Below are 18,684 nucleotides of genomic sequence, written 5' to 3' on the forward strand. Positions count from 1 at the left end.
CGGTGGGTGACGTCGGCGGCACCAACGGCTCCTCGTGACCCGCGCCCATGCCGCTGCGGGAGGAGCGACGCCTCGCGGCCGATCACGTGGCGCGGCGTGCCCGTCTCGCGCGCTCTCCCACCTCCCATCGCCGCAAGGGCTGCCGGGAGTTGTAGTTGGCCGCTCGGCTCGGCTCGGCGGGCCCGGCGCGAGCGCCCAATAGGACGGAGCCAGCTGGGCACAAAAGGGCGGGGCAGCGGCGCCGCGCCGCGCGGGTGCCACGTGTCGCCTGCCCGCGGCCGGGCGGGGGGTGTGCGCGCGCGCGGGGCTCGGCCGTTGGGCTCCGCGGCCCTGCGCTCCGCTCCGCGAGGGCGCGCGGGGAAATGGCTGTTGCAGGCGTCTGCAGCAGTCCGCGTGTGGAACCGCGCTGTCAGGCGCAAATAAGAATCGCAGATTTCCACCTGTGAGGAGATAAAGGAGTAAAATCCTTTGGGGCAGGGGGGTGAGGGTTTTGTATTAGAGTCTTAAAAAATTGCGTGCAAGCAAATGGTATTTTGTTGGTATAGGTTAAGTTGGTATAGTACCAGTTAATGACTAAAGTAATTAGGTAGGCTGGTATCAGCTGAGGAATATAACTTGGATAACAAATGCTGGCCACAGTGTTTTAAACTGTTAGCTGTTTACCTTCCAGACTCCTTGGAAACAGCAGAGATGAAGCAACTGTAATGAGACTAATTAAAATATTTTTTGCAATGTGCACCCATCAGTAAGGGGACCCACGCAGTCATTAAGAGCAGCGTAGGAATTTCAGAATGCTCTGCCCAATAATGCACTTTCTTGTGTAATTTTACCTCATGCTGAGGTTAAAAGGAAAATAAAAGGGCAAAAGAAAATTCCCAGCTTAACTTGCTCTCATAGCAGGAACACCCATTCCCAGCATGGGCAGCATTATAGAAACTAATTGCAGAGACCTACTGTGTTTGGAACTTGCAGTGTAAGAAGTCCCACAGCAACCTCATGAATCCCTCACCACGTGCTGTGCAGCTAGGAAAAGCAAGCTGTTTCTTTGCACAGAGTCTTTTATTGCCATTATTTATTTGCCATGTTTATTGCTATTGAGGCAGATCCAGACGGGCATGGGACAATCCCTCGCATGTTTTTGTAGCTAGATGTTCTCTTTACAGCCCTGGGAATGAAAGTGAGGAAAGAAGGCCAGCAAGAAGATCAGTTGGCTACAGTGTGAAATTCTCAGTCCAGGGGGCTCTTCAGAGTCCAGTTAATTCCATCAGTCCCTGTGCTCAGAAGGAAGATCGGTAATCTATACTGAAGAAAGCAAGCGTAAGTGAAAGCTACTTTATGCCCTCACGATTCTGATGGAAACAAAGCATAATATTAAAAAAGCATTACTCTAGCACTCAGGGCAGGAGGAGTTTGTCCAAGTGAAAACAGGAAGCTGCTTCTAGGGCACTGAACAGAGAGCAGCCGTGCTTTTACAGTTTGCTTAATATCATAACACACCATCCTCTTTATTGTCATTTCCCACACATGACTAGCTATTTCTTTACATAAACATACATGAGCAACTACACGTACTGTTTCTGCAGTACTTAAATCAGAAGGTTGATGCTCTTGCTAGGGTAGCCAATTCCCTCCTTTTCTGAAAGAAGCCCAAATCTTTAAAATAAGCTCACACCCAGCTGGCCTGTAACCTCTTTTTGCCTTTAAATCCAAGGTCATGTAGCCAGACAAGCTGGAAAAGAGTGTGTAATTGGATTAACCAAGGTTAAAGAAAAACCCTCATGTATTCTTGAATGAAAACAAGTCTATGATGAACATTTCATTATAATATGCTATATAGAGTGTGGTTCTTAACAGCTAATTTTTGTCTGAAATCTTTCAGGCAATCTTTTAAGTTTTCAAAGTAGAAATATTAGATTGGTCTTATTGTTAGATAATTGTGTCAAATTACAGCACGTGGAGTAACCATAGCAGTTTCCCGTTCTGCTATACCAGTAGATTATTCATTATGTATGTCTCTGGAGAAAAATACAGGCTCGTTCTGTTTATAAGTGGACAATGAAACAGAAACAAGCGTTTCATCCAGGTCCTTTGGTAAGGTGCTCAGAGTATATTTCTAATCAGTGTGCTGAATTAAAAATTTGTACCTCGTTGTCTCATTCCTTCCCCTTGTAAGACAAATCTTTTCTCCCCTGCTTGAGCCAGGTATTCATTCACAAATCTATGATACATACAGGCCATTAGGCAGTGCTTTAAGTCCTACCTAAATTTCAACAGCTGTCAGTTAAAAGGGAAAAAGACTGTATAGCCTAACACAGAGCAATTGGTTATGTCATGGCCTTCTAGCTAACAACATAAGAATTTACAGAATATGTAGAAGTTAAGGCAGAATTGTAAGCAATTTATGGTTGTTTACAGTAAACTTTAGGATTTTTTTCTTTATTTCAAAATCAGTATATCCAACAGTCTTTGAGTCCAGAACTCCTGTTTCTTGTCAGTGATATCCTTTGCCTTCACTATATTTTCATTTTATTGTCTCTGTCCTACTGCACCAAAATGTACATGCTTTCTGCATTTAAATTTTGTAAGAGGAAAAACACCTTCAAAGCCTTTCCAGAAAGCTAAAGAGTAATTGGGGCGTGACTGGGAGCGAGTTGGCAGAAGCCCTGAAAAGACTGACGTGGGCTTACATCAATTTCCAGGGGCTTAGGTCAACCTCTGCGCTTGAAGTCCACCGCATGGATGGCTGATTTGGCTTTCACTTGCTGCTGAATGATGAAATAGTRGCAGCAACAGAGGCAACTTTATTTCACTGGCGTTTTTGTCAGGAGAGGTGCTTTTATTTATTTATTTTATATGCATAGATGGTTGCTGTCCTTGCTGCTTTTAGGCAGTGTTATTACATCCAGATGGGGATACACCTTGATCCGGTCAGAAGCTGGAGTTACTGCTGTGCCTTGAGAAGGAAAGAACACTCTTCCTGTGGTATTTGAATCCTTTCCAAACTGGGGCTATTTTCTAGGCGTGTTGTGACGTTTGGTTCCAAAAACCTGAGGGCTACGTTGTGCTGTGTTTTATTTTCCACACATCATCCTATGCTGGATAGCTAGGAATTCTGGATCTGCAGCCACATCCCAGATCTGTATTTGTCTTGGAGTAATAGGGATTCCTCCCCCCTTCCTAGGGGCAGCAAATCAAACCCAGCTGTGCAAGTGGAGCCAGAATAGGCTTTGGAAGAAGCATGGTCAGGCATTCGTTCTGCATGATTCAATAAACCAAACAGCCCCAAATTAAGAATATAATGCACAAGGTTGTATTTCACATGCTTGATCTCGTTCCCTTTTGTGGTTGAGTCTGGACCTGTTTAGAAGCCACACACCAGCATGCCACAGAAAGGGCAGATGAGAAAGCACAGAGAAAGACTCCTGGAATCAGCAGATAGTATTCTTTGGCTGCATCCATGGTTACGCTTTTTACAGCTACTATTGAAAAAAGCATGAGTACAACAAGTTTGTTTGTTTCTTTTTTTTTTTTTTTAAGTAAGGAAACACAGCAAGCTGCATACCTAAAGCATGTTTATTTTCCAATCTGAATATATGAAATGTCCTCAAACACATTTTAAGATGGCATACAAACCAAGTATCACAGCAGTTATTTCTCACAGCTACCAAGGCAAATCCACTTTTTAAGTATGCAGAATGATGTTAAGTAGGAGAAAGATACTATTTCAGTATAGAGTGTAATATGCTATGTTCAAGAAAGTTAAATTCAGCAGTCATATAGGAAAGGAGCTTGCATTCTGCACACAAGGTCATAGGTTATTTATATTTAATATGTGACATCTGGCATTTTAAATAATTTCCTTGGCTAATTACCAGTGCCTGAGTGAAATGTGAAACTTTTGTCATTGGGGAATTAAAAAGAAAACAAAAACAAAAGTAGATTGCATAGGAAAGTTTTATAGGAAACTTAGGAGTTGTCCTCTTTCAGACATTAGAATACATGGTAACAAGATAAAGTAAAAAGGAGTGATTTGAGTGGACTTAGATAAATGTTAAGTTTTCAGGGAAAATTTGCAGTCATCCTTTTAAGGCTCCCTATATCATGACTGATAATTACAACGCTCCTACCTAGATAGCGCATTCAGCATTTCATCAATGGGGCATTTGTAATAACAAGATTACAAAATAAAAAAGAAAAGCTTGCCTACAAGGTGTGTGTTGACAAACACATACTCTACATAAAAACTTAATGAGGTCACAGAGTGTCATTTAACCATTTTACAGTTTTCCCCAGGAAGTTTCCTTGTTCCCCTAAACATACTGAAGTTGTATTAGTACACATTACTATATTTTTCTTCAATTTTTTTTTGCATTAAACAATTACTGCTTTACTTTATTGTTTGTTTAACATTCTTCCATGTAAAGCAGACATTACTTCATAAAGTTTTCTGCTACTTTATATTTCTATAGTTTTAAGGAGCAGATTGGAATTGTCCCATTTGAAGGTTACCATCACAAATACATTAGAAAGACTAAAGGGTCTAGATATCTGTCACTTCTTAACTGTGTGTCCGTCTCCACAGCATTTCTATTCATAATATTTTGCTCTCAAATCATCAAGTGAAAGCAAAGTAGAATTATCAGCTGCATTATTGATGCAAATATAAAGACACTCTAGGCACAGGTATTTGCTTCTGAAGTGATTACTTTTACAGATACCTTGGAATCTTGGTTATTACAAAACCTAAAGTGGTTTATGAGTGAAATCAGATGACAATGGAGATTGCAACCTGAAAAAGAACAAATTCCTTTAATACACAGTGATGTCTGTATAAGGTATATATTTGCCGGAACTTGAATGAAGTTTCATAAAAACTCTTAGGCTTGATACAAAGACTAAGGTGGCAATTTAAGACTTATTTTTCCACAGTTGAATTTTTCACTTAAGCCAGGAGACAGTCCTCCTCTTAAGATACAGGACTGGGACATAGAAAATATGGGTTCTGCTCCAAGCCCAAATTTCTTGTAGTCTGTTTTTCAGACTTTCTTAAAGTGGCATAGGTAAAGTCATGTAAAACACTGCCTTAGTTTCCCTCGCACCGGAGGATAGTACAATGTCTGTTGTCCCTCTTTTTACTTAGATTGCAAATGCCTCTGAGAAAGAACTCTGAAGTCTGGAACACTTATTATGCACTCTGTTCCAAAAGTTGAGCAGCCTGGCTAGGTGATTTGGGCTAATGTTTCTCTTTGTACTGGAAAAGGAAGAGCATCACACAAATATTATAGCAAAATGGAACTGCAATGTCTGATCATCTAGCTATTACTATAGGATCTACACATGCAACAGTTACTCGTCTGATCTGGTTCTGTTTTGTTCAAGTGTAATTATGTGCAGTTTAAGATGTGCCAGTTCTTCTGTATTACAGATATACATTTGATTTCCTTTGCTTAGCTCAGACATAACCAATTTCATGTGCTTACAGCATTCTTTACATTATTGTATACTGTAACTTAATAAACGATAAACAGCATTCACTTATCGGTAAATTAAGATTTCTTTAGGTTTCTTTATCAGTAAATTAATTGTCTTAAAAGGTAGTAGGAGAACATTTTTTCCTCCATTACAACTTTTCACCATAATTCATAATAAGCAACAGGAGTAAGGGTATTACTAAGGCTTTTTTGATATGTATGTTCCCTTGTGAAGCCTGATGGGCTCACTCTTTAGGCTGTTAGCCTTGTGCAAATCACTCCTTTGTCCTTGTCTCAGGTTAGACTAAGCCAACATGAAACAAAAGGCTCTGCGGTGGCACAACCCTTTAAAGGCTCCCTGCTAGTTTGGAGTTTGGACTCTACCTTTTCTCTTCATGGAACTGGATCCCTTTTGCAGTCATTAGATCATGTACACTGACACCAAATGCTTACTCTGCACCTAAAGAGCTTTCTGACCCATCTTAATTTGGGCACAAGAGGTTTCAGCTGAGAGGCAACAGGTGTTGGACACGACTGCCATGTCCCAGCTGTGGCAGGTGCTTGTGTGTCTTTTTTGCTGTGCTCCATTTTGGTACAAAGTCAAACAGGCTGCCCAGGTGGTTTACATTTTTTTTTTTCCCCTTGCAGTGGAAGAGAAGCAGCACTGACATAGTCAGCAGTAGTTTTCATTAACAGCTCTGCCCCTCAGCTTTCAGTTGATTGCGTTTCTGCCTCGCTTGCTCTCCAGATTGCATGCAAGAGAGTTGATTCTTCTTTGACAGAGCAAGGGCCGGGAGGTTTAACTATTTGATTTGGTCACAGAATCAATCCTCGCTACAGGCAGTTATCTGGTACTATGCTGCTAGCCCTGGTACCTTTCTGCCCCAGCCTGTTACCAGGAATAGGGTTCGTGGGCCCTCTGGCTCCTTACACATCAGACTGGATTGTGTGATAAAGGTACTGCTATATATTAAAGATTTATGGAAAGCAGAAAAGACCAAACACAGAAAGAAACAACTGATAAAATACAGACTATCTTAGTACTGTTCCAAGCTGGAGAATGAGCTATTCATTTAACAAAGAGATCCCAGGAAGTGCTGGCAGAATACTACTCAGTAAAGGTTCATTCTTCTAAAATTAATTTACTTCTGCAGTATTTGCAGATCCAATGTATTCATTTCTCAGATATGTATAAAGATTGGTTTAGCTGTTAGTTTATATTGACCAAAGCAGGTGAGTTTCAGTGAATGCTCACATAAAACTAATTTTTAACACATATTCAGACTAGAAATCTTATCCTGAGGATTCTTGTCATTTAGTTAGTGAGCAAAAACAAATCATATGATCAGTATTTGTGCCTTCATTATCAAAAAGGCCGTAAGTGTCTAAACGTGCAGTGTGATCTCACCGTGCATGTCACAAATGATCTGTCTGCAAATGCAAAATAAATCTAATGTCTCTTGTATTTGATGTAATGCATACTCCTCTGGTGGCCGTGGCCCAGTGATCCCATATGTTAAGAAAGATTAGTATCAATAAGCCACAAAGAGGTAACTAATGATAAGCTACAGAATAAATATTTTCAGATTAAGAAAACTGGCAAGAAAAATGGTTGAATTTGTTAAACTCAACATTATTACATTATTTGAGCAGTCTTATCTCCAATAATTCTACAAGGTTCTTACCAAACTTAAATAAGTTACCTGCCCATTAAGAAATTAAATGTGTCTGATGCAATTTTATAAACAATGGCATTCACAATGAATCATGTTAAAATAAAGGATGCTTCCATTCTAAAGCACGATACGGACTTTTCAGTGGCCTAAATCTTTTCCTCATGTACATCACTGAATAACGCTCTTAAAATTGCTTGGGTTTGACAGACTGCAGATCTGATTAGGAACAGAATATACGGCTTTATCACTTAAAATGTTATCTAGTTTACATTTTAAAGGAATCAAGACTGCATGAGTTACTGGTGCAAAACTGAATTCTATTAATTTTTCTTCTTATTTAATTTGTTCTTTTATAAAGCACTTGCTGATACCAAGGTTCACAATCTGTTGATTGATCAGAAAGTAGCCAACAATTGCAAAAATGAATCATTAGAAAATTGCTCAGCATGCAGGCTACTCTCTGTAATGTTGAAAATAACATCTAGTTACTGTCATAATAGTTCAAGTCCAGAATGGTAGTAACAATTGGGAGACAGAGAATATAAGTCAGTGGAAACTGGTCGTCTCTATTAAAAGACCAAGTGATTGGTAATAAGGAGTTTAAGATCAGTAATTGAAAGGCACTATACCAAAGTTAAAAGCTATTATGGGATAATGAAGAGTGGAAGATTAAAAAAAGGTATTAAAAAAACCCTACATACTGTAGCTATAACATCCAGGAGAAAAGAGACCAAGTATATTTGACCAGTAAGGTCTAGAGCCCGAAAGCTGAAGACAAACAAATGGAATTTTAAAACATTTTAATATGAGGGAGCAAAAACACAGCAAAATTATGTTTTGTCCTTGAAAAATGAAGTTTCTTATTACAAAACCAATAGGAAGAAAGGTTTGTGAAAGACGCTGGGTTGAAAACAGTGAAGAAAAGTACTTAGCACAAAAGCACAGTTTAGGCAGCAACCTACAAAAGATTGTGTGCCCTACATTTTGAACTCCACTGAGCACACTCCAGTGATCTTCGCTCTATAGTAGGAAAGCTGACATTTGCAATAACGATACCAGATATGGAAATGTTTTGGTTATATTGATGCCTGCTGACTAACGCTGCCAAACTCTTGGTTGGGAACAGGTTCTGGTCAGAACTGATCTGGTATGGCTTCAACCAATACCCTGAAGATGAACAGATGCCATACGCTTCTGCAAACCATCTTCAAGGCCTTATCACGGATGGAAGGCTAAAAGAAACCTGAGTTTTAGCAATGACTGCTATGAAACAAACATATCTGGAGGAAAAAAATTTAACCCTCTACCCAAACCCCCCAAGATGTAAAGAAGCTCAGAACTATTGCATGGCATAGAGTAATGTGTTCTTTGATAGGGACATAATGAAGTTTTAAAGATACAGTTCTTCATAAACATAATACAATGGGGGAAAAGTCAGGAAAAGAGAGAGAGTTTAAAATGACCATTTGAGAAGAAAATCAAGAAAACAGGAAGAAAGATATTCCAACTGGGAATTCATCTAATTACAAGGGAAAAAAAGCTTGAAGATTATTGTTTTGCCTATTTTGTCTCCCTTTACTCTATTTTTATAGACTAAAAGCCAAGCAAAACATTATTAAAAAGACRGATCATTTTTCCAGCTCAAATATCTACTGCTGATGTGGGATCTAACTTTTATCCTATTGTAAACAAAGAAAATGGGCAAACAGTAGAAATAAGGGTTTTAATGTAAAGTCAGAAAGTTATGAATAAAGAGTCTAGAAGAGGAAGATGTTACAAGAGAAGAATAAGGCAGAGAGATGAGTGAACACGCTTGTGTTTAGGTGCCACAGACAGTGTCCTGCACACAACTAGGACAAATAAACTAATGAAAAATAGGAGCCATATAGACAGACTCCATTTTGTCAGCCATTGATACAGCAGGAATAGAGAGTACCAAAATGAAATCCAAGCTAGGACAACAAAGGACATGTTTTCAAAAGATTACAGTAGTATGGCTGCAATCCTGTTACCGTAAATATAGATGTTCATGGCACACCAGCTGGTGATAACAGATATCAAGATGATATCAGCCTATTTCCTATTTAAATAAAAACAGACATGTCTTTTTTCCAGTCTTGCTCAGTCTGCACCCAAATAGTCCAAAACGTTTTCTGAATCATGTAAAAAGAATAATATTTTAATCAAGGGGAGAATCCTGAGGAATAATTTGTATTTTAGCAACAGTGTGTGTAGTAGCAGTATGCATTTGGTTAAGTTCCTCTCAGAACAGGAGCTTATGGGTTGAAGCAGTTAAAGGGAAAATATTCTATAAATACAGTTGAAAAAAGGAATTAATTAACCCATAAAGTCACCAGAATGACAGGTTTCTAAACAAAAGGATGGGAATAAGTTATTTTGGGAAAAGTTATTTTAATATTTATAAACTAATATATAAAATTATGAAATACAGGGAGGTGCCAGTACTTTCATGAGCATTTCTTCATTAACTTAAAATAAATCCTTCTGCTGAACTAAATGTACTCACAGACAAGAAAAGGAAAAGTCTCTGGAATCTGCTAGTTAGTTTTCTATTTGAATTAAAACATATACATCTTCTCCAGTTTTGCTCAATTAAAAGACAAGAAACAATCAATCAGCTATGAAGTGGTTTCTGCTGGGCAAGGATTCAGCAGGAAGTAGTCAGCAGGACTGTATGTACCCACAATCACTCTAATGCATGACTTTTTTAGCATGTAGTAGCATTAAGCTGTCCTGATGGTTTTGACATGCTTTTGCTCAGCAAAAAATGCTGAAGAGAGCAACAGCTGCCCTTCTTGGTGCTCTCCTGCAGGCAGACTCTAATCCTCTGGGTTTATACAGTTGCTCAAGAAACAGATTAAAAGGAAAAGTCTTCTGAAACACCAGAGGCACCAAATGGGAAACTGCCTGAGCAATATCTTACCTATATTAAGAAATTTTACAGTAGCACCCTCCAAAAATGGTCTATAGATCTAAAGATCCTTATCACAGAACACTGCTTCATATTTATTATCACAAAGGGAGGGGTGTGTCTGCTATAGTATGACCATAAACTGTAAATGAGTCTTTTCCAGTCAAGACGGTACATGAAAGTTATCCGCCTAGCAGCTTCCAAAGTTGTAAACCCAGTTCAACTGGCTGCCAGGCTCTGACTGTGCTTGGTGCAAAACAATTGGTATGTAGCAGTGAATCAGACAAAAGATCAAACTAAAAATAGTTTCAAAGTTGATATTTATATACCTTCAGAGTATTAAAAACAGTCTTACTGGATTTCTTGGGTTTCTTGTGATTAGAAATTCCCTAACAAATTAAACTGAGGTTGTTGTAAAATTGACAGTAAAAGTTTCAAATTAAGCTTCAATATGATTTAGAGTAGAAAACAATTCTAAACCAAAAAATGATACTGTTATAGTAAAACTTGAAGGAAATCCAAATTTGTTACAGCAGAGAACCTCATATAGTGTATCTAAGGAATGTTAACTCTTTCCTGTAGCAATCCTTTAGTAGGAAAATAAGTTTGATGAATCTTTCAATATGAATTTAACATGGGATTACAAACTCTATTACAGTAAATCACCTCAAACATTTAATATTAATGTACAGTGTTTCCAGTGTCAGTAACTTTGTGAGATATCTAAAACTCTTCTGTTAATTAAATGTTAATATCATTTTACCATTTGACACTTCAAATTAGGAAATAAAAGCTATACATGGTTTATATTTCTAGGAGAATCACAAATAGGAAGGACCCTAAAAGGAAAGGAATGGTTGCCAGTAAACTGTACAAGATCAAAGGTTAAGTAACTCTCAGAACATGAGGTTATGGGTCGAACTAGTTAAAGGGAAAATATCCCATAAATATAGTTGAGAAAATGAACTAATTAACCCATAAAATCATCAGAGTGACAGGTCTTTAAACAAAAGGGTGGGAATAATTTCTTTTTGGGAAATCGACTTCAATATTTATAAAATAACTTGCCCAAATATGGCTTGATATTAAAAACTAAATTAAGATTTTATAGGATTTAAACTTCRTTGTACTTAATATTTCTCCATTTCCCAGTAGTGGTTGTACTGAGAAATGCAAGGCTTGAATACTCAAACAGTGTTCTTAAATAGAAACTATTATATTTTTTCTGCTTCAGTTTAGGATGTGGTTCTACAGTACCTTAAACCGACCTAATTCACAGTTGCCATGGTCTGGCCCTCCACCCTACCCTCAGCTGCCCAGTGTTGATGTGAGCACTGTGCAGTAAGTCAGGTCAGGGATTAGAGCCAGTTAAAAAACAGCTCTCCAAAAAAAGCAATTTTTTTTGTGTCAGTTCCCTGATTTGGCTCATTATATGGTAGTATATGGCACAATGGAGGGACCTCAGCTACCTCAGTTTAGTGCAAGTTCGATATAAGGTACTACCGAACCATCCTTAGGACCATCAGCTGTCCAACCGTCAGTGGCTAACCATCTTTATACGAGCACCATAGTTCATGGCCTAAATAGTGACTATAATTTACTTTAAAACTGTAATTCAGGCTACACTAATATGGCAGCTAGTAAATTAAACAAGTGAAACTTCACTAAATCTGATACCTCTGACAAGGGAATGGTAACATTTTTCAGCTGGTAAGTCGCAAATCACCCAGCTTGGCTTGTTAAAGATCGTTAGAACCAACAGAGTAAAGGTGTAGTGAGATAGGTGCACCAATCTAACACTTCCCTGCCACGCAAAGGCGGGTTTCTGCATGTTCCTTCCCTCATATAGCCCTTGGAGAGCTGACCTAACTCACTAAACCAGAAGAAAATGACAAATGTTTCACTTATTTTTGCTGTGTTAATTTTCAGCCAGAGGCAGCATAAGGGAAGTGGTGGGAATGGATTCACTCTCCTCTGGAAGCAGAGGTTTGTTGTCCTGCTTTCTCTGCCTCTGAGGCTATGGGTATGTGTCCGATTGCTAAAGAGATTACCTCTCACAGCCACCTGCACAGCTTGCAGGAGCGAAACAGTGATCACTCCCTTGTCAGTTACAGTTAAAATAAGCCATGTTAGCCCAAACAGCTTAAATAGCAAGTCTTTCTTAACTCACTTTGAATGCGTATCTACACGGAAAATCAGGAAGGAACCTGTATCTTGCTTAGTGACTTCATCACCTTAGTCGTCTTCACCAGCAACGCACGTGCCCACATCGCAGAGCCAGTCCCCTGAGGTAGCCTTTGTGTATGTACCGGAGCTCTCTCACTATGCGCCTAATTTGCAATGAAGCCATGGCAGACTTGTGAAGGACGGGGCTTTGACTATAGCCCCTCTGTTCCTCTGTTGTTGCACCTTCTGCACACCTTCTCCATAAAAACTGTGATTTGTACCAACTGAGCTTACCCAGCTTAAAAAAGAAACAGAGATAAGGCTGAATCTGCCGCTGCAACTGGAATTTTCAATTGCTTATCTTGCTTCGAAGTGTAGAGAGATTAAAAAAAAACGCTTTTAAAACATGTGGTATCTGCAGGTTGGATCAAAGAACAATCTATGGAGAATGAATGCAAGGCAGCAAATGCACAATCACAGGTTTCTGACCTACACACCTTGCAGGAAAAGCCAGCACAAGTCAGACAGTACAGAAATCACTGGAACTGGTTCAGTTTGAATGAATGCCAGAACATACACTAATCTAGGGAACAGAGCCAGACCTGACCCCATTTGCAGGACCTTTGATACTGTTTTAAACATGTATCTTTACTGAGCCAGATAACAAGCCAAAGATTATATTAATTTAGCAATTAAAGAATAATTAACAAAAGAGGCAACCCTTTGATCAGCACCAGCTAGTCAGATGGCCGTTAATGCCAGCTGAATACTTTAAGTATAGAGCTTTCTCCAACACCATTTTAATCAATTTGAATAAATAAAGGCATTTAGACTACATGATAAATTATAACATCCACCATCTGAAAACAACTTTCTTTATTCTTTTATACCTAATATCAGCAATTTAGTTATTGAGGTTATTAGGAGGAACAACAAGTACTAGGAAATAAATTTAATATGTACATCTGTTTGTACTTTGAGACTAATAAGAATATGGTGTTAGGCAATACCAGCTTAATGGTTTCTTCCTTCCCTCTGTACCATAGGAGCATGCCATCTGCTGAGCTGTTTTGGCACAACCGTTTGTGAGACCACCCTGAGAGCCAGATCAGGGAACTGACCCAGCTTAATTCCTTATTTTTGCAGGGKTTTTTTGTTGTTGTTTTTAAGGTCAGATAAGTTCCCTGATCTGATTCACAGCATGGCCCCGCAAAGAGCTATGTCAGCGCAACTGTTGGGGGGTGGCGTAGTGATGGGAATAAGCAATGCAGACCAAGGATATCTTAAGTTAGTACTGCTGCCAAATGCTTTGTGTCATGAAACAAAAGCTCAAGAGCAGGACTAGTAACAGTGCATGCCCACAAGGGGCAATAGCTCAAGAGAAACACTTTAGTGCGGTTGTATCAATGTTCTTTACAAATGCTAGTAAAARGAACAGTGAACAAGTTTTTAAATGAACTGATGGTATCTCAAGGATAAATGCTGTGATTACATTGTTGTAGAGTAACTTTAGAAGAAAACCTTTGATAAGCCTGATCAATAGTGAAACTAGGAGAAAGCAAGTCTGAAAAGTAAATAATGAGGTTTCTTGCAAGTGATAAAGATAGGGCAACTGAATTATTTGCTATAGGATTTTCTCTTGTTAAGCTTACTTAGTTTTAGAGTGACATTCTGCATTCAGCAAACAGAAAGATAATCTCTTCAAAGGATCATTGTCAGAAATAAGCGATATGCAATAGTAAATCATCAGGAAAAATGTACTGAAGCTTAGGTGATCTTTCATGAACAAAATTTTTATTCCCTTTGAGAGAATCTTTAAAGCACTTAGCCAGCAATACATCGATTTATCCCCCTCCCCACAATTCACACCAGTAACTCTGAAAACAAACAGCCTGTCCTCAAGGGATGATTGTTGTTCCAAGTCGTAGCCCTGATGAGTATTTTCTGGTCTCACATATAAATAAGAGCCACAAAAGGTTAAAAAATATGGGTATAGTTCAGATAAACATCTAAAAGTTTGGATATTCATCTGAACGCTTTCTGTCAGAAAAAAATATGCTGCAAGTCTCGTGAGAAAAAGGTTTATTTGTGATGTTGCTGAAACTTTTCTTTCTGTTCTCAGCTGGAATATGAATAGAGTAGTCAACTGCTCACATAGTGTTTTGTCTTTTAAAGTTGGGGGGAAAAGTTCAGTTCTAAAAATACAAGATTATGGTGAGATTATTATCCTATGTAAACTGACTTTGCCTCTTGTTACTGAAAGAGACAATGGAATGGTAAAGTAAAATTTGGTGAAAACTGAGAAGCTGTATGAAGTTCAGAACGCTTACCAGGAGCTGTCATTATTTAAAAAGGCAAAGGGAATTTATTTTAAAATAATATGACTTAATTTACAGCTGAGTCAATGATTTTATAATCTTTCCTCAGACATGGCAAAACTGGCAGGCAGCAGCTAAAGAAAAATTGTTTTCATTTTACAAGTTAAAAAAAAAGTTCCACATCAAAGACAACTTCTGAGTTTTAGTTACAAAGCTGTAACTCCAAAATGCTCTTCCTAATTAACCCAAATGATAACCCTGACAACCACACACATTGCCTTGAAATTAAGCTTGACTATTTACAGCTCATTGTAGGATTAGGGCCTTAGCTACAGACAAAGTAAAATTGTCTAAAGTATATAAATTACTTCAAAAATAAATTTCCATTCCAAAATGCCTTATATATTTATCAGTCTTTCATTATAAGTCAGTGGGATTTAGTCTGCAATATTACTATTGAAAATGGAACTTGAATTCTCAAATTGTTTAGGCTTGTTGAAATTTTTTTACCAACAGCTTTGCCTTACAAATATATGTATTCACATGGACAGGCCATGGTGTCTGTGCACACATAAGTTTTCATGATGCAGCTCCAACAGACCGCTCCTATCTCACCAAGGCCGGCTACAGAAACACCACATCACTTCCATAATGGCACATCTCCCCTTTGACAGATGAGGTATTTATTGCTGGAACAAGTGGGCATGGTTTACACTTCCTTGGTCTAGCTGTACTGGCAAGTCTTTACTAGAGTTCTACTAGCAAAGACATCCAAGTCAACCAGGTAGTAAATATCTACAGGATGTAGTCTGGTGAATACTTCTTTTGTCAGCAAAGCTGATTAACCCCCCTGCCCCTGGCTGCTTGTTCCCTTCCTTTTCTTTCTCTTCCTCCCTCATCCCTCCAAAACAACTGTTTGTATGGTTAGGGGTGGGATGTGTGACAGCAAGGTTGTTTTTAACCTATATCAATTCTGTAATCTGTTTTACCGCAAAATCCCAGGAACAATTGTACTGCCACAACTGAGCTAGTGACACAGATGTGGGGAATGAATGGTTGGGGATTAAGGAGCACTGACACCAAAAGATGTGTTCATCAAACTACAGCAGCCATCACTGTCTGAGCATAGTGATGTGTCTGCTACTTTTCTAGGAAGGCAGTTAAAGGATAATTCTTGGAAAGTGGTTAAAGAAGCAGTTAACGATGGCAACAAAACTTGTCTTTAAATAAAACTCTATTAAACTGAAACCATGGGGATTCCATTTAAATAGTCTGAGTAGAACTCAGTGACTTGCTTGCAAATATATACTTCTGGCTTCTTGTTTGCAAATTCATATATATTAAATGTGCAAAACTGGGCTTCTTTACACAGGGCTTGTGTGGTACAGACAGTTCTTATTAAAATTCCAATTTTTTTAAAAGGTCAAAATTCTCTGTGATAGGTATTCAGAACTCCTAGTGAAATCAGTTAGAATTCTGCCTGTGCACACATGACATGATGTTGTCCTTTTTTTCCAAAAAGAACATCCACCTATAATTCAGACGTGTGTTATGAAGGTTATGGGGACCAAGGAGTCATCCACTTAAAAAGGTTCATGCATAGTCGAGATCGCATTACAATAAACTCATTCTGCTTAGTCTGCAAGGGGGGTCTCTCCTCCTCCCTCCCACCCCAGATGCTGCTGCAGTTGCATACTGGTTTTGTATGAACAAACTTGTTGTTACTGACTCTTACAGTTTATTGGAAAATTAAAAATTAAAATATGCAGACTATTTTATAAGCACACATAAATTTACAAACTTCCAAGATCCAGTATGCTTGCCTATTCCCAAACCAGATTACACAATACAAGCATTTGAAGGAAAAAATTCATAGACAGATTTTTAAAGGCTCTATAACACTCAGAAAAGAACTGTTAAGCAGCTGCTCATTCTCCACTTTTATGAATGCTGAGCTAAGTTATTACTCCATATAATATARTACTTGTATTGGCATAAGGTAGGAGGTAATCCCTAACTCCCAGTCTGTTTACAGGTCACATTTGCCTCCCCAGTGATACTGCCAGAGCCTGGTAAATTTTCTGAAGGGCAGCAGGACTCTGGAGTGAATACCTTTCACATACTAAACAACTATATGCAGTTAAAGAGATTCCAAAGAATATGCTTTTGTTTTAGGAAACAGAGAGGCATTTTTGTTTTATTCCTCCCTCCCACATCTTTCCCTTTAGAAATGACTCTTGGCAATCCTTTGTGTTTGGGTTTTTTTATTCTATAGACAGAAGTATGGAGCCAGGAGTCAAATAAAGACTAAAACGCATAAATTAGAAGTTATTTAAAATAACTTCTATCTTATCAAGACTTATTTAGATGTGGTAGGAACACAGAGACTGCAGCCGACTGTAGTTTTTTTGCCAAACTGCCTTAGAGGTTAGAGTGAATAATGTCAAAAAGTTAATATGCTTTCCCAGATATGTTATAGGCTCCACAGATAGCAATGTCTAATTTGTCTACCACCTATCCCTGCAGCTCTAAGAAGGGCTTAGATTCATTAGAAAGACATGCTGGAGAAGTTATCATCACCTGCTTTAGTCTGGGAAATAACAGATCCTCAGGAGGATGATCGAAGAGGATTGAAAAGAGGCTAGTGCAGATTCTGGAATAAGTTTTCTTTCAAATCTTTCCCCTGAACCTTTGCCTTCTCTCTACATTTTGGCGTCCATCATGCTCTTTGGGACCAGTCCAGGGTGGAGGATCTCTCTGCAAGCCTTGGCTTCACTCACAGCCAAGTAAATCAAAGGATCAACTCATTTTCCTGTTTAGAGCAATCAGAACTTCAAGCTTATTGTTCAGAAATCATATCGGCCATCAATTCAATATTTCTTTGGCCTCTTCTTTTTGGAAAGGAGAACTGGTATCGCAAGTCATCTTCAGAACGGAACTTCTGTTTTCCTTGCTTTGAAGTGAGAGGGAACAGAGAAGGAGCATGACTGAACTTCAGGACATGGTCAGATGTTTGCAGCTGATCCATATTAAGAGGTGAACTCCTTCACATGGCCTAGAGCTGCCAGGTCCCCTCAGATGGGCCAGTCTGACTGTACATGGAGCCACTCCCTAACCTGGTTCTGTCAAAATAATCTGATTTCTGTGGCAAGTGATCAGACAACCATAGGAAAGGAATGAAAGAAAAGTATTTCTTTTTGTTGGCTCCTGTTACTTTAGAGACTGGACAAGGTTTTCACTGACAGTTGGTTACCATGGCAATTAATACCCTGAAACAAAATGAATGAATACCATGATTTAGCTAAAGAAGAAAGGAGTAAAATTTCACTAGGAGCCCCTAAGAATAGGGGATAGGCATCTATATGACAGATTCTTTAAAGAGAGAAACTGATGACCATTTGGAAAAAGTCTTCATGTTTTAATGATCTGTAAAGTTTAGCCTCTGGCAGATATATTGTAAAATAATATTTTACAATTAAAAACAGTTAACTCAGAAACTGCTGCATGATTAAATATATTTGATCTTTGTCCATGTTTTGAGTTGCCATAACTTTAGTTTGTTGCAGACTAACCCCCTCCAAAAATAGTAAATCTGGTTATCTTATGTGTTTACAGAATAGGCAAAGCATCTGAGTTATATAGTCAAGAAACAACTCTGACTGCCATACTGCCAGGAAAGACAACTCACTTTGTACAAGAATGGTATTTGTCTGTTAGCCACGCAAGTATCTACTTAGCTTCCATTTCAGCTCATTTGTAGTTGCCAATATCTACTCTTTAAATACTTACAGCTGCCACTTCTGTACTGAAAAGAATGTCTATTTTCGTTTCATTTAAGAGTAAGATACTGTCCAAAGCATCTGGTAATGTGAGCCGTGGGGCCTTGGATAGCCCAGGAACTGTTCATTCTGCGCACAGCCTGGTTCAGTCATCCAAGATGAGAATAAGAGCACAGTTTCATGACCATTTCTTCTGGTGGCAGTGGCCCTTAATCATCAGAAAAATCCCCCCAACAAAAACACCATATTTTGCTGTGTTAATTTTAACCTGCATCAGTTCCTCAGTCTAGTTAGCCAAATAGTTGTACACACAGTTGCACATGAAGAACTGAGAAGGCGATG

General features: G+C 38.7%; 1 protein-coding gene across 4 annotated transcripts in view; it reads right to left on the bottom strand.

The window, feature by feature from the left end:
* Positions 1 to 1,075: 1,075 nt before the first annotated feature.
* Positions 1,076 to 18,684, bottom strand: part of DUS2 (dihydrouridine synthase 2) — a 62,790-nt gene continuing 45,181 nt past the window's right edge. For 3 of the 4 annotated variants that reach the window (XR_003253997.1, XR_003253995.1, XR_003253994.1), the window contains one exon: positions 1,076 to 17,832. The gene's annotated coding sequence lies outside the window, so the exon portion shown is untranslated. The remainder of the gene's footprint in view (positions 17,833 to 18,684) is intronic. The other variant, XR_003253996.1, reaches the window with a different exon arrangement.

This window comes from Apteryx rowi, unplaced genomic scaffold, assembly GCF_003343035.1.
Source record: "Apteryx rowi isolate R43461 unplaced genomic scaffold, aptRow1 scaffold_28, whole genome shotgun sequence".
In the NCBI taxonomy this organism is placed as follows: domain Eukaryota; kingdom Metazoa; phylum Chordata; class Aves; order Apterygiformes; family Apterygidae; genus Apteryx; species Apteryx rowi.